Here is a 17,536-nt window from a genome sequence, read left to right on the forward strand (position 1 = left end):
CGCAGTGGTGCACAGGGTAGAGTAAATGCAACGCTGAGGGCGCCGTTGAACAGTAAACTCCCATAGTCAAAGTGGGATTGAACAAGGGCTCTGTAGAGCTGCAGCAGCGTACAGCGATCTGCACCCCAGTTGGTGTTGCTCAGGCAGCGGAGGGCACTGAGGTGCTGTCAGAGCTTCCGCTTAAGCTGACGAAGGTGATGTAGCCAAGTCAATCGGGCGTCGAAAACCAGTCCCAAAAATCTATATGTCTCCTTTACAGTGAGTGGATCGACATTAACGTAAAGTTCTGTTTCTGGATAAAAGGTGCGACGCCGACAGAAATGCATGACATGCGACTTCGCAGTTGAAAACAGGAAGCCGTGGGCTAGAGCCCATGACTGCGCCTTGCGAATGGCTCCCTGTAAGCGCAGCTCAGTAACACCAGTACTGGAGGAGCAATACAAAATCCAGAAGTCATCCGCATACAGAGAAGGTGAGACCGACGGCCCTACAGCTGCTGCTAGACCATTAATAGCCACTAAAAATAGGGAGACACTCAATATGGAGCCCTGCGAAACGCCATTCTCCTGAATACGGGGGGGGGGGGGGGGGGGGTGACTATGGGAGGCATCGACTTGGACACTGAAAATATGGAGCGACAGGAAGTTTAGGATAAAAATCGGGAGCGGGCCCCAGAGACCCCACTCATACGATGTGGCAAGGATATGATGTCGCCAGGTAGTGTCATATGCTTACTTAAGTTAAAAAAGATGGCAACCAGATGTTGGCGTCTGGAAAAGGCTGTTCAGATGGCAGACTCGAGGCACACAAGATCATCAGTGGTAGAGCGACCCTGGCGGAAGCCGCCCTGACATGGAGCTAGTAGGCACGTGACTTCATAACCCAACCCAACCACTGACACACCATACATTCCAGCAGCTTACAAAGAAAATTGGTGAGGCTAATGGGCCAGTAGCTATCCACACCAATCGGTTTTTGACCGGGTTTTAGTACTAGAATGATGGTGCTCTCCCACCATTGCAATGGAAAGACACTATCGCACCAGATCTGGTTGAAGATGACGAGGAGATGTCGCTCGTAGTCACTAATCATCTGAATATGGATCCGATCCGGCCCAGGATCTGTGTCGGGGCGATGTGCAAGGGCGCTGAGGAACTCCCACTCTGTAAACGGGGCATTATAGGGTTCACTGTGGCGTGTAGTGAACGAGAGGACTTTCCTTTCCATCCGCTGTTTGAGGGTGCAAAAGGCTGGGAGGGGGGGTTGTTCTCCTACGCAGAGGCTCAAGCGTAGTGCTCAGCATTTGCGTCGGTAGGTAACACGCCATCGATGTTAATGCCAGGGACACCTGTTGGGGTCTGACATTCGTCCGGAATTGGGAAGGTGACGTATGGCACCCCATGGTTGACACGTACCTCTCCCAACACACCGGATTCCGTCGTTTTATAAGCTCGATAACGCGGGCATGGAGCCACTTAAATGCTATTACTTGCTCTAGGGAAGGGTGCCGCTTATGTCGCTGTAGAGCTCGCCGACGCTCATTAATTGCCTCAGTGAGTTCCGGCGACCACCACTTTCACAGGGGGCATCCTAAAGAACAAGGGATCGCATTTTCCGGTGCAGAAACGATGGTTGAAGTGACCTGCTCAACAACAACATCGATGGCACCATGTGGGGGAAATTCAACGATGACAGCAGAGGTGAATGCTGCCCAATCTGCCTTGTTTAAAGTCCATCTGGGTAAGCTTCTGTGGGCATGACACTGGGGTAGTGATAGGAAGATGGGGAAGTGGTCACTACCAAACAGATCGTCATGTGCTCTCCAGCGGATAGATGGGAGAAGGCCAGGACTGCAAACAGAGATATCAATGGCCGAATATGTGCCATGTGCTACAGTGAAATGTGTGGGGGCACCTGTATTTAAGAGGCAGAGGTCGAGTTGTGACTGTAAATTTTCGACCTCCCTACATCAGCCAGTAAGCACGGCGTCACCCCCCCAAGGGGTTAAGCACGTTAAAATCTCCCAGAAGTAGGAAAGGTTTAGGGAGTTGATCAATCAGTGCAGCCAATACGTTCAGGGGTACTGCACCATGTGGAGGAAGATATATATTGCAGACAGTTATTTCCTGTGTCGTCCTTATGCTGACAGCCATAGCTTCAACAGGGGTTTGAAGAGGCACAGGTTCACTACATACTGAGTTCAGGACATAAGACGCAAACTCCACCTGACACACTATTATAGTCGCTACAGTTCCTGTGATACCTGTTACAGCCGCGGAGGGCAAGGGGCCGCTTTGCGGGGACCCAGATTTCCTGGAGGGCAATGCAGAAAGCAGGTGTAAAGCTTAACAGTTGCTGTAGCTCAGCCAGGCGGTGGAAAAAACTTATGCAATTCTACTGGAGGATTACATGATTGTTAGACTGGGAAGGCATGGAGCACTCAATGAGGCAGTCTATGCCTCAGGGTCACCAGGTGAGTACCTGTGCAATCGACATCCATTGTGTCTAAGGGTCCAGTGAGATCTACGAGGGTCAGTCAAAAAGTAATGCCTCCTATTTTTTTTCTACGTTTAATTGTCAGGAAATTTAAATGCAATTACATAGGTTGAAAACCACAACATTGAGGATCATTTTGTCATTTTTCAATGTAATCTCCGCCCATCTCTACAGTTTTGGTCCATCTTTGAACAAGGGCATGTATCCCAGCACGGTAAAAATCACAGCTCTGCTTCCTAAGCCATTGACGCACGGATGTTTTGACGGCCTCCTCATCTTCAAAATGAATCCCACGATGAGCTTCTTTTAGTGGCCCGAACAGATGGAAGTCTGATGGTGCCAGGTCAGGGCTGTATGGGGGATGAGGCAAAACTTCCCATCCAATTTTGACAATCTCGTCAGAGGTGTGACGACTGGTGTGTGGTCTTGCATTGTCATGCAAAAGAAGAACATCTGCCATTGATTTTGTTGGGCGAACTCGCTGAAGACGTGCTTTAAGTTTGTTGAGGGTTGTGACGTATTGAACAGAATTTATTGTGCATCCCTGCTCCAAAAAATCAACCAGAATCACACCCTCTGTATCCCAGAAAACTGTTGCCATAACTTTCCCTGCCGATCGCACAGTTTTGAATTTTTTCTTCCTCGGCGAGCTTGTGTGACGCCACTCCATTGACTGCCTCTTTGATTCGGGTTCAAAAAAATGCACCCATGTTTCGTCCCCGGTCACAATTTTTTTCAGAAACTCATCTCCCTCCAAACGGAAGCGCTGCAAGTGTTGGGAGGCTATTGTTTTCCTTGCCTCTTTATTCTGATCGGTTAACATTCTTGGAACCCACCGTGCACAAACTTTTGAGTACCCCAATTGTTTAATAATCGTGATCACACTGCCTTTACTAAGAGAAATAATGCGACACACTTCATCTGCAGTCACCCGACGGTCACCACGAATGATGTCATCAACTTGCTGAATGTTGTGTGGAGTCACTGCACTCACCGGCCTGCCGCTCCGCTTTTCGTCAGTCAACGGTGTTTGCCCTTCAGCTTCCTTACAACGACGAACCCATCGTCTAACAGTGCTGACATCCACTGTCACAACACCATACACCTTCTTCAGTCTTTCATGAATGCGTATGGGCGTTTCACCTTCTGCATTCAAGAATTCAATCACACAACGCTGTCTCAAACGAACATCGATGTCGGCCATCTTACAAACTTCAGCTGTGCTGCCACCTGTTGACACAGAAAGTTACTACTGCAGTGGATTGCAGAAGAAGGTTTGAGGAATGGCGCCAAATTCAAATTTTTCACTTAACTTAATTTCTTTAAGTAGAAAAAAAATGGGAGGCATTACTTTTTGACCGACCCTCGTACGTGCTCAGCAGACGCCAGACTCTCTACCTGATCCTCAGACACAGACACAGAGCTTGTAGGTAGTGGTGGTGTGAGTGCCACCGCAGTGCCTTGGTTCTTGGGGGTCTTTTTCTTTTTAGGTTTCTCTCGCTGTTCCTTAGGTTTGTCTAGCTAGGAGGGCTTCACTGATTCAGTCTCAGGGAGTGAGGAGGACTGCGAAGCCCTACAACCAGCTACCTGTGGTTGCTTCAGCCACTGGTGGGTGTCAGCTTTGCCACTGGAAGGGACCTGGGAAGGGAGTGACCCAAGGGATCCCTTCCTGGCGAGAGGAGCCAAAGACGACTCCGGCTGAGAAATGGGGACTGACGTCCAGGATGGCTTTGGGGGCGGAGGTGTTGCTCCTGAAGTAGGTTATGCAGGAGCAAGAAGGAGGGAAGTGCCCCCCCCCGCCACACACACACACACACATCAAGAGGGCAGGTGGAGTCTGACGACTCTGAGAGTCAACTATACCAGAACGGACGATGGTAGAAATGTTGTCGTACGGGCGGTGTAGGGTGACGTCATATGCACAGGATGTAGTCTCTCAGTCTCTCTTATCGTCAGTGTAGGTCAGTCGGTCCAGGGCCTTGTATTCCATTTTTTTCTTTCTTTCTGGAGAAACCTGCAGTCTGGCGTTCTCCGCAGTTGACACAGATGGGAGGCGGGGCATAGGGGGTATTGGGATGTGAAGGACGTCCACTATCCCGATAGGTGACGCTGAAATTACAGCGGGAAGACATATGGCCGAACTTCCAGCACTTAAAGCACCACATCAGGGGAGGGATATATGACTTTACGTCACAACGGTAGACCATCACTTTGACCTTCTCGGGTAATGTGTCACCCTCGAAGGCCAAGATGAAGGCACTGGTGGCAACCTTATGGTCCCTCAGACCCCAGAGGACGTGCCGGACGAAATATACACCTTGCCGCTTTAAACTGGCGCGCAGCTCATCGTCAGACTGCAAAAGAAGGTCCCTGTGAAATATGATACCCTGGACCATATTTAAGCTCGTATGGGGCGTGATGGAAACAGGCGAGTAGCGCCCGTAAACGCTGTTTTGATCAAGACCGACCCAGACCACATTTTGGACACGTCCTTCATCGCCCCAAACCTGTCCTCTAAATGCTCCACAAAAAACTGAGATCTCATTGACAAGAGAGAATCCCCATCAACTCTCGTACATACTAGGTACCTGGGTGAATAAGCTTCGCTGTCATCATTAGTTTTGTGTTGTTTTGACACAATTCGTATTAGGGTACGACGATCTCTGTCATTTAGTTCTGACTTAAGCCCACTATTATGTTTACACAATGATGTCTTTTCATGTTTTGTGCAGGCTGTCATGCCGCTGAAAAAGTTGCTCTCGAACATTCTGTAAGTTGGCTGCCTCGGCTACTGATGCTCCAGCTCAACACGCCCCTACAATCTGCCCTCTTTGGAACTCTGTTAGGTCTTTCATTGCAAGTCTACCTCGTTCTCCGGATGCAAATACAAAGTGTGCATTACTCGTAAGCAACCTGCACTGATGCCTAATCCACACTGAACACGCGCAGTCGAGCGCGACGCGTGGATTACCTGCGTTGTTGACCGTCAAACACAACCATCCCGTTACTACCACTGTTCACATTATTTTGCCTATCCCTGTATACTATTCTAAACTTCGCGCCCCGGTCTTTCTAGAAGGCGACATCACACGCCGAGTGGCAAACAGCTAGTGTATTGTATTCACGGTCAACAGTTAGTGAACATGTGCTACTGCAAGACTGAACGTTTGCTGCACGAGCATATTCAACTACAACATGCTTCCCATATTTCACGGAAATTCGATGCTCGAATTCAGCAAAGGGCAAAATGAATACCAAACAAAGAACACTCTGTTCCCCCGCTGTGTTTTACAGTGATGCCATGCAGTGTGTAGGAGAAACGGTCCGTAACAGACGTGTGGCCACCGATGATGCGCTGCGAGTCCTCGGTTGTTCCCTACGGAACAGCATGCATTACCATTCGTAAGTAACAGAATTATTGTTAAGTATGTGCACAGTGGACCTATCCACGCAGCACCTCAACTATTGTAGAAAATGTACCATTACAGGCGTTCAGTCACAGGTTCACCACAAGGAGCGACATGGTGGCAAACCTAACAGTGATCAAGAAACCGTAGACTAAATTTCTTTATTTCTGCCTGTGATCACCAAAATGTTAGGTCCTGAGACTACCGGTGTCGGTCAGCGATGACATCTTCAAGACCGCGTGGCGGCGCATGCGCGCTTGCCGGCGCCTGTGCAAGGTGGAGCGCCCGCCATACACAACCAGAACGCACTCCACCAGGTGCCGCCTATGGTTCACCGCATCGAAGCGCGACCGGTACCTGGCATACGACGGAAATTCCGCAGTCGGCTCCAAAATCTCAAAACCTTCCACGGAACAGATGCCGCACAGCACGCAGGCGGTAGAACACAACTCGGGACAGGACGTATTTGACAGCCTCGAGGTCCGGGTATCCTCGGGATCCAGTGGTTCGTGCCCAGCTGCCGGCCGACTCAAGCTTTCATTGACGCGATTGTCGGGCGCTCGCCAGCGTGACTTGACAGTTGCTCTGCTGCCTGTTACAGATTTACTTTTTTCAATATGTACACTTTCCAATCGATGTAGCAAGCCATTTAGTTCTCGCCCAAAGACGAGAAAGCATACGAGGGCTCTGATGGAGAACAAAATTTAGAAAATATTCATTGCAAGAAGCTGTTAAATGATCCACATATTACTTTCTTAACTAAAAATTGATTTCTGTTTGCAGCTTTTGTACAGTGTATTGAATATGTAATTTTAACTACGATAATATTATCGCAGCATGGTTCTGTAACTGGTTTAAATTCTTCTAATTTTTCTTCTCCAATATTTGTAAGAAGATTATTATTATTATTTAAATTTTCTGTTAGTAACCATAAGCCAAACCTTTCGTTGGTTGGTTTTACTTCCTGCAGAATATTTGTTGTAGACATTTTTGTTTCTAGTAGACAGTTTATTTTCAACTTCCCCTTATAGAGGAAAAATTTATTACATTTCTGCATAAGTAGCTACAATTAGAGACGCAAAATCATTATTAAAAGACGTAAAATTTAATTGCTTTCAAAAAGTAGTTAAAACTGGGTCGTTGAAAGCATAGCGACATGATTTTTTTACCTATTTAAGCCAGAACTGAGCCAAGTGAGGTAGAACTGAGCCAAGTGACCTGGAAGCCAGCTTTTTCACCTCGTGGTCTCCCTCACCCATAAATCACGTGTCCTCACTGCAATAAAGATTTATTTCCCCCCACGCGTACCTCACAGTTACTTTTTGTACACGTATTAGTTCTTGGTAATAAAACGTCAGGATACTTGAAATAATCGCATCATAATCCAAAATGTAAATAAACTGCGTAAAATAAACACAAATAATTTATCATAGTTATTCTACTAAATACCTTTTTTATGCATGCGACCTCCAGTGAGCATAATGTCTATTGTACAGTCCAAGTTTGGGAGTAACTTGCGTTGGATTCTGATAATGTACGTTTGCCAAGTACATATGCATTATGAACAACAGAAAATAAATAATGAATCTATCGAAAATTTGCAAAAAGGAATAAGCTAATGACTTAAGCCTTAAATATGATGTATGCAAATTTCCGAATGACCCATAACAGCAGCGTAAGTCGTGTAACACGTGGCTACAATGAACTATCGGCGGCTCCGAAAAGTACCAGACAAGTAAATACTTCACAGTAGTACTTGGTCTCAATCGTTCTCAGAATATGCAACATCCGTTTGCTGGGACAAATTGTATTCGGCTGCAAACTATTTATGGATAGGTGAGAACTAGTAAACTACCAGGGTCCACATATATGCTGGAGACACTCCTAATACAGAGACACTTAATCAGTATGTTCAGAGACTGCTGTTAGGTACTTTATTCAAGTCCACACCGGTTTCGGTCTCCCCATCCAGGCAATTTTAAAGTGGGTCTGAAACCGCCATTGTTGATGGGTGGTATGATGTATATACAATCATTTTACAGAATAAGACACGAAAAACAAAGTTTATATGTGTACAGAAAAAATATGTATCTTACATTAAGCTGTTTGATTAATTTTTGCCCGCTGATACTGGGTGTGAACAGAAAGAGAGAGAGGGCTACTTGGGCAGGGGGGCAGCTCGACCCAGCGCAGAAAATGTCCCCTCGTTACCTAATGAGGCAGCACACAATGGCGGCGCCAGCCGGCGAGCTGCAATGAACGAGACGTTCTGTGCACGCTTTTGGTGCGCCCGTTGGCGATGCGCTGTGCAGACGAGATAGATGCGCATGCCCTCCTTTCTAAAACCATTTTTCCGGAACTAATCGGTATTTTAAAAAAAAATAGTGAATTTCGCGTTACTTCTTGCTTTGTACATCAGCTTTATGCGGAAGAGTCCAAAACGTCGGTAATGGTCGGTCATATCTAACATGATATTTGCATTTAAGTACGACACTACATGTAATTAGAAAACTTTGCAATGAAAAATAGACGTCGCTATAGTTTTGCGTTTGGTGCGTGTTACATCATATGGTGCTATTTTACGCTTGGGAGGATGTCTGTATCCATCTACAATCTCGAGAAAATGGAATTTATGTAACACCTTCACTTCCGATCGCACACGCTCCAGAATGAAATATTCAAGTATTCTGCGATATGGTTAACATATAGAACTTTGTTATCTACAGCGATATAGCAGAAGCTGTGGTTTTTGCGCTATTTCTTCAATCCAGTACTACAATTTTTGAAGAGTCTTCAACAGCTATTGGAAAGAGAATATGCTAGTGTGAAAACAACCATAAAACTAGATATGTTACTGCAAACCGTAACGATGAGGTTTTCTGTAAGGTATTGACCTCTCTGGTCACCAATTGCTCGTTTAATATGACACTGTTTCAGAATTATGTCGCAATAGCTACTGCAAGGCGAGTTTGTCAAATTATACTGTTTTTCTATGTTTGGCAAAAGAAGCCAAATTAAACATGTTAACAAGAGAACGGTAGCCATTACTCATAATTGGTGATGCCTGTTCAAATTAGAAAAGATTAACAATTCAGACAAAAATAACTTGCCAATTATGTTGTATATTTCGGGACAATCATGTAACCCATCGTATTTTTAACACTGAACGACTGGACTGAGAACTTACCAAATGATTTTCTTCCTGTTCTTTGAGAAATAATTGCAGCAAATAGTGCATCATCTTTCTGTTGCTATCGCCATTCAGAGTAAGTGATGACCTCCGTCATGTTAATTGTCTTTTGGTATGTTTAAGTTAGACTATACATATTTTTAATCTGTTTTAACTATAATAAATAGTCTCAAGAAGTTCGTAAAGTAGTGAGTATCCGGGTTTTGGAACCTTGTCGCCCAGAGATACAAAGGCACTAAATTTGTATTTCTAATAGAAAAATGCTGCATTTTTACTGGACAGTCAACTGATTCAATAAAACTATTTCCCTGGCGACTTGCATAACCTTGACCCAACTACTCAGCAAATTCAGTATCATTGATGAATTAAAAATATTTGTAGTAAGAAGATTCATTGTCTCACTCTGTACAAGGAAAGCAATGGAAAGATGGTACACTATTTTGAGCACTTTTTCACATTAACAGACATACAGAAAGAAAATTATTAGCTAAGTTTCTATCCCTGCTGTTCATTATTGAAAACTCTGGGCTACAGGATTACCCTGAAATTACACTCGAATTGTTACAGAAATGGCGATTTATTTATTTTTTTTCTTTAGAGAAGTGTTTTCAGTGAGAAATTTTGAGTAATGCATACATTTAACTAACTGCCACGTTAATTTTTTCCGAAACACTGTATAAATTGCACCAACTCACCTTGCAATATCTACTGTTACAGAATCATAATTCAGTGTCTTATTAAAGAAGCAATACGTGACCAAAGAGGTGAATACCTTTCAGAAAACCTCACGTTTATTTTCACTATAGAAAATTCTCTTTTCATTAGCTATCAACGACTTTTCAAATATCACAGTACTGTACTGAAAGAAAAAAATAATGAAAACTGTAGCTTTGGCCATACTGATACAGGCAGAAGGTTCCGTATGTTAACCATATTATGGCAAAATACTCTCCTCATGGTATGCTATCATTTAGCATACTCTTGTTTCGATATCTCAAACGGTTAGGAGATATGAGGTAAGTTATGAATATTTCCATCTCGTACACGTGTGGCTAGGAGTAAACGTGATATATAAATTCAGTTTTCTCCAGACTAGAGGCAGATAGAGATCACCTCCCAAAAGAAAACAAAAACTCAATATTTTAGCTAAATTTTATTCGCAACAACTTTTAGTGTAATATGCGCCAAAGGCAAAATCACAGCGGCCCATACATTTCATTGCAACCTCCTTCAATTTTCGCACAGTATCTTACTTGAATGAGAATATCACAATAACTATGAACATTAGCAAGATGATGGGCACCTCACCACGAAGCTGACATATAAAGCTAGACGTAATGTAAAAACCAAATTTTTATGAACAGTTTACGAGACATGTGAGGAAGACTACAGAGCTAACGGGGCGCTCATGGTGTCCGACAGGCAAGCTGCTCGGCGTTCTCTGTTGCACCCACAGCGACGGCGCAGCGAATCAGCACGCACACTACCGGCTTTCTTCCTGTTCATACTGACTTTACACTCGACCTGGACCAGCGTGCGACAACTGACAGATGGCCAATATGATGCCATAAGCTTGGCGCCGCGTCTGGGCGAGTTCTGTCTGTTTATTTTTAGGGCGCAAAAACAACGAAGGCCATATATGCCCATGTGAGAACCGTAGAACACGAAGACGAAAACGGAGTTAAAAGCGAGAACACGTTAAGCCCGATCGATGGGAGGAAAGACAACTAAAAACAGGGACTTGTAGAAAGGTCCATTAAAAGCACCATAGAGACAACGGAGTACCTGAACTAAAGTTTCAATGTCGTTCGCCATACTGATACGACGGGTAAAAAGTAAAACGCGGTCGACAGCCGGCGCGGCGTTCGCTAAAACGGTCAATAACTCAAGGCGGCAAACATACATTAGAACTTAAGTGGTTAACGTACGCGGTTAACAAAAAGGCATTCCGTCAGCAAATGGCGAATCGTCAAAGGTTGAGGACAATGAGCACAAAGTGGTAGGGATCACTGCTTAACAAACGGCAATAGCTAAAATCACTCTGCCCAATATGCAACCTAGCTAAAATGATCTCCTTGGGGCGAGCGTGCCGAGAGGAGGTCGTCCAAGCCACTGGGAGAATTCCCCCACAGCTTGTTCCTATAAAAGGAAGACGCCAAAGTGACACCACATACAGACAGACAACACAGAGGTCATTCGAGGGAATGGAAGAATTAGCAGGCCGACATACGAGGACTGTAGCCTTGGCAGCAGCGTCAGCAACCTCTTTCCCGTCAGACCAACGTAATAAACATCACAGTGGCTTCATCAAGAATAAGCAAGTAAAAGCTTTACTGGACCCATTTCACTAATGGAAGGATGGTGTACAGCGCACGGAGGCTCTGAAGGGCACAGAGAGTCTGAGCACACAACTGAAAATCCTGTCTCGCCGGATATACTGCGTGGCCTGATACAAGGCGAAGGGCTCCGCTACGAATGCTGAGCACTGTTCAGGAAGCCGATACCGAAAATCGTCGGTGCCAATGACGTTGGGACACCCGACACCACTGTCAGCCCTACAGCCATCGTTCTACACAAAGTTTCCATCGTGAAGTTCCCCGCGAAGGTCGTGAAAGTTACAGCAACAGGACGAGTCTGAAGCAGTGTCGTTAGGAAGCGAATGAAGTCCAAGGTGAACAACGAACCGCCGCACGAAGCAAAGGTGGTGAAGGGTTCACACCCATTGGGAAAGTGGTAGGTAGCGTGAAGATAACCTGTCGGAGCAATAGCTCAAAACGGACTCCGGGGGGTAACAGAAAAGAGGGCTGCGCCCTATACTGGTGGACAAAGGAGTCACCGCAGGAGGCATAGGGCGTGTGGCCAGGCATGTAAGACAAACGGCGTACGTATCCACTGTGCAGGACATCACGTCGCTATGACAACGGAACTTTGGCAGCTTCTGCATACAGGCTGTCAACCGGGCTAATGTAAGAGGCATCAGTGGCCGAACAGAGGCCAAGATGGTGGTTTGTATGGAGAAGGGCTAAGATGGACGGACATGCAAATGCATAAACGAAACACCCATAGTCTAGATTCCAACGAACAAAAGATCGGTACAAATGGAGGACGGAAATTCAATCTGCTCCCCAGAAAGTACCACTGAGGACATGTATGACATTGAGGGACCAGGTACAGTTGGCGGCCAAGTAAGACACGTGGGAGGACCAAGAAAGTTTCCCATCGTGCATGAGCCCCTGGAATTTTGTAGTTTCAACGAATGGAAGAGCAACAGTCCCAAGATGTAAGACGGTGGTAGAAACCAATGCGCCGCCAGAAATTCATACAAACAGTTTTGTAAGTAGAAAAGAGAAAAAAATTCATGAAGGGAATGGGGCAGGCGGCTTCAGGAGCCCCATACGTAGAGAGTACGGAGAATACGAGTCCTCCAGCAGGTGATGTGCGTTTTCTCCAAATCGAAGCACACGGCCACAGCCTGATATTTCAGAAGAAAAACGTTCATGACATGGCTTGACAAAATAACGAGATGGTCAACTGCAGAACGGCGCATTCGAAATCCACACTGCGCAATGGTTAGTAAATTACGAGACTCGAGCAAACATACCAGCCAGGGATGAATGATACATTCCATCACTTTGCAAACACAGCTGGTGAGAGAAATGTGGCGGTAGCTAGAAGGAAGGCGTTTGTCCTAACCAGGCTTGCTTACTGGTATGAGAGTGGCTTCACGCCAGCGCCTGGGAAACATGCCCTCAGCCCGGATGCGATTGTACGTATGAAGGAGGAAGTACTTACCTGCAAGAGAAAGGTGCTGCAACATATGAAATGTGAACATCGTCGCGCCCTTGGGCGGAAGATTGGGATGACGTGAGGGCATGATCTAGCTCACTCATAGTGAAAGTAGCATTGTAGCAGTCACAATTCTGAGGATAGAAGTGTATCGCCTGAGCCTCCTCCACTCGTTTCCACTGGAGGAGTGACAGTGGTTGGAGCTCGAAATCTCCCCAAAACAGGAATGGAGCCCACTGTGTCAGACAGGAAATTGGGGAGTGGACCTTGGTCCCAGAGAGCCGTCGGATATGGCCCACACGATGGAAGAGGAAATGGAAATACACTCCCGGAAATGGAAAAAAGAACACATTGACACCGGTGTGTCAGACCCACCATACTTGCTCCGGACACTGCGAGAGGGCTGTACAAGCAATGATCACACGCACGGCACAGCGGACACACCAGGAACCGCGGTGTTGGCCGTCGAATGGCGCTAGCTGCGCAGCATTTGTGCACCGCCGCCGTCAGTGTCAGCCAGTTTGCCGTGGCATACGGAGCTCCATCGCAGTCTTTAACACTGGTAGCATGCCGCGACAGCGTGGACGTGAACCGTATGTGCAGTTGACGGACTTCGAGCGAGGGCGTATAGTGGGCATGCGGGAGGCCGGGTGGACGTACCGCCGAATTGCTCAACACGTGGGGCGTGAGGTCTCCACAGTACATCGATGTTGTCGCCAGTGGTCGGCGGAAGGTGCACGTGCCCGTCGACCTGGGACCGGACCGCAGCGACGCACGGATGCACGCCAAGACCGTAGGATCCTACGCAGTGCCGTAGGGGACCGCACCGCCAATTCCCAGCAAATTAGGGACACTGTTGCTCCTGGGGTATCGGCGAGGACCATTCGCAACCGTCTCCATGAAGCTGGGCTACGGTCCCGCACACCGTTAGGCCGTCTTCCGCTCACGCCCCAACATCGTGCAGCCCGCCTCCAGTGGTGTCGCGACAGGCGTGAATGGAGGGACGAATGGAGACGTGTCGTCTTCAGCGATGAGAGTCGCTTCTGCCTTGGTGCCAATGATGGTCGTATGCGTGTTTGGCGCCGTGCAGGTGAGCGCCACAATCAGGACTGCATACGACCGAGGCACACAGGGCCAACACCCGGCATCATGGTGTGGGGAGCGATCTCCTACACTGGCCGTACACCACTGGTGATCATCGAGGGGACACTGAATAGTGCACGGTACATCCAAACCGTCATCGAACCCATCGTTCTACCATTCCTAGACCGGCAAGGGAACTTGCTGTTCCAACAGGACAATGCACGTCCGCATGTATCCCGTGCCACCCAACGTGCTCTAGAAGGTGTAAGTCAACTACCCTGGCCAGCAAGATCTCCGGATCTGTCCCCCATTGAGCATGTTTGGGACTGGATGAAGCGTCGTCTCACGCGGTCTGCACGTCCAGCACGAACGCTGGTCCAACTGAGGCGCCAGGTGGAAATGGCATGGCAAGCCGTTCCACAGGACTACATCCAGTATCTCTACGATCGTCTACATGGGAGAATAGCAGCCTGCATTGCTGCGAAAGGTGGATATACACTGTACTAGTGCCGACATTGTGCATGCTCTGTTGCCTGTGTATATGTGCCTGTGGTTCTGTCAGTGTGATCATGTGATGTATCTGACCCCAGGAATGTGTCAATAAAGTTTCCCCTTCCTGGGACAATGAATTCACGGTGTTCTTATTTCAATTTCCAGGAGTGTATTAAAAGAACTAGTAAATGAAATCCAGCTAGCATTTTTGATATACAGAAGAACGCGACAACACTGCGCACGTAAGTTTTTATAACGAATACAGGTAGGATGACAGAGTGCGCGTTTCCACGCGTGAATTGCGTCGCCGGAAGCCTCAGTGCACCAAGGGACCGGGACACGGCACTGTAAGGATGAAGTGCGAGGGATTAAACGCTCGGTGGCGGAAAGGATAGCGTTCGAAAGGTATTCTACCTGGTCATGAAAACTGGGTAAATGGTGTTCGTCGAAGGTCGCCAGGGAGGTGTAAAGTATCCAGTCAGCGTCAGAAAGCTGCCATTTGGGTGTGCATTTAGGTGGAGAAGGCGTCAGCAAACGGATGGAAACTGGGAGATGGTCACTTGAGTATGTGTCAGAGGGAACAGACCATTCGAGACGATGAGCAAGCATAAGAAGAGGTTCACATAGGAACAGATGTGTGTGGAGTCTGAAAGGAATGTGGGTCAGTCAGTGTTATGGCAAATGAGGTTTTGTTCATTGAGATTAGCTCAGAGGGCGCCGTTTTGACAGAACACTAAAGGGGATGTTGCGTATTAAAGTCATCGAGCAGCAGAAAGGGGGTGAGGGAGAAGTGAGATAGGCAAATGCAGACTGCAATAGCTTGGAGCCAGCTTGGTATGATTGTGATCATCATCCCGGATGAGCAGCATGGCTCCCCCATGAGATCGAATGCCATCCTCGGTGAGAATGTCAAAGCGGACCAGAAAGAAATGCGAGAGGTCAGAGCAGTCGTGAGGACTTTTTTTCCCCCCCTGGAGGCAGAGAACAAGTGGACGCTGATATTCCGAGAGCAGTCGTAATTCCTTCTTGTTGGATCTAAGGTCACAAACATTCCATTGGAGGCGAGTCATGATGAAGAAAGGAGAGGAGGGAAAAAATGAAGGGGTGTCACCTCGGCGGCTGCAGAGTCCGAGCCTTCGAAGACTTTCTGCTAGAGGGCGCAAAGGCTGGAGGATCTTGCTCCATGAGATCTATAGAGTTGTCGGCATTCTCCATCTGTAGGTCTGCAGAGTCCAGGGCAGAAAAACTGTTGGCGGTGCACACCGGCAACTTGGAGGTCGGCCAGATGAGGATATCACGTGTCGACACTGATGAAGAGGATCGCCGAGTCACAGAAAGAGAACAACGCCATTTGCCTTTAATTTGCCTTTTTTTTTTTTTTTTTTTTTTTTTTGAGCCTTTGCAGTTGGCAGATGACGATTCAGATGTTTGTTGGCTGGAGGGACATTAAATTTCTTCGTGGGAGTGAAGTGTCGGCAGACGTGCCAACACTGTTTTGTTGGAGGAGACCGAAATGCACGCTATAAGCTCACGCAGACTGGCGTGAGGTCTGAAACAGGATACGTAATGAATGCTATAAAGAAAAGTACGTAGCTTCTGGAATACTTAACTTTAATCTACATTTGTAGAACATTGCTCTTGATGATACAGAAATATTATAGCAATTGAATACGGCGCCTTGCTAGGTCGTAGCAACTGTAGCTGAAGGCTATACTAACTATCGTCTCGGCAAATGAGAGCGTAATTCTCAGTGAACCATGGCTAGCAACGTCGGCTGTACAACTGGGGCGAGTGCTAGTCAGTGTCTCTAGACCTGCCGTGTGGTGGCGCTCGGTCTGCAATTACTGACAGTGGCGACACGCGGGTCCGTCGTATACTAGCGGACCGCGGCCGATTTAAAAGCTACCACCTAGCAAATGTGGTGTCTGGCGGTGACACCACAGGGAGTATTCGTTCTGTCCTTTCTGGCGTGCTGGTTGTGTAGCAGGTGAGTTCTCCCGATGTAGCAGGTGAGTTCTCCCGATGAGGCGAAAGTTTGATGGCTTGTTGCACAGCTGGAGGAGGAGGAGGAGACGGAGATGCTACCGTGACAGTGGGCGATTTTACAACAGCGGTGTTGAATTGGAGGTCGCATATCTGCGTGGTCATGTCCTTCGTGGCGCAAGATATAGCAAGAACGTTACAGTAAGTGCCAGATGGTAAAATGCAAGTGTCTCCGACTAGCCAATTACTCGCGAGCGACAGTTGAGGCACTTTTTCCTTCACCCAGATCTCCTGGACGGTCCGCTCATCGAGATACACGGGACAATCTCCGGAGGAGGCGGCATGGTCGCCATTGCAGTTGATACAGCATGAAGGAGGAGACGGAGCATCACCCTCGTGAGCATCCATACCACAGGTTACACATCAGGCCAGGTGTCGACAGGATATTCGAGTGTGGTTGTAACAATGACACTGATAGCAGTGAATCATGTTCGAAATGTGATAACATGATAGCCTCCTTTGATCTCTGATCGAAGCACCACTCTACCAAATGTTGGAACAAGAGTGTGGGCACTACGGATGCATCTACCTTTTTCAACACCTGATGGATTGCAATGACGACCTTATCAGAGAGGTAAGTTTGGATTTCTGCCTCGATGAGACCATCGTCAGCCTAGTGTCAATAACGCCAAGGAAAAAATTCAGCATTCAATGGGACTCGACAGGAACAGCATAACCGTGGACGAGCGAAGCTGCAAGCAGTTGTTGTGCTTGAGAAGCACAAGTAGACTCCAAAAGCAAACTGCCATTGCGTAAACGAGAGAAGGATTTCACAGGGCCGGCAATTGCATCAACACCTTTCTGTATAAGAAACGGATTAAACATAGCAAAGGACTGACCGTCTGCAGTACATGAAACCACAAAGAACTGTGGTGCATCTGGGAGGGTCTTTGAGCTGTTAGCCTCACTCCATTTACGTTGAGTGGACGTAGACTGTGAATACGATGATTGGTTCACTGCGAGAAAATAGGCCACGATTATCACGGTCTCCGATGGCGTGCACGTTCCAACTGGGGGCCCTCTCACAGGGGGGGCGCAC

General features: G+C 47.2%; 1 protein-coding gene across 1 annotated transcript in view; it reads right to left on the reverse strand.

Annotated features, from left to right (window-relative positions):
• Window positions 1–17,536, reverse strand: part of LOC126176014 (F-actin-uncapping protein LRRC16A) — a 573,185-nt gene that overhangs the window by 346,010 nt on the left and 209,639 nt on the right. The gene's annotated exons all lie outside the window — the stretch shown is intronic.

Source organism: Schistocerca cancellata, chromosome 3 (assembly GCF_023864275.1).
Source record: "Schistocerca cancellata isolate TAMUIC-IGC-003103 chromosome 3, iqSchCanc2.1, whole genome shotgun sequence".
Lineage (NCBI taxonomy): Eukaryota > Metazoa > Arthropoda > Insecta > Orthoptera > Acrididae > Schistocerca > Schistocerca cancellata.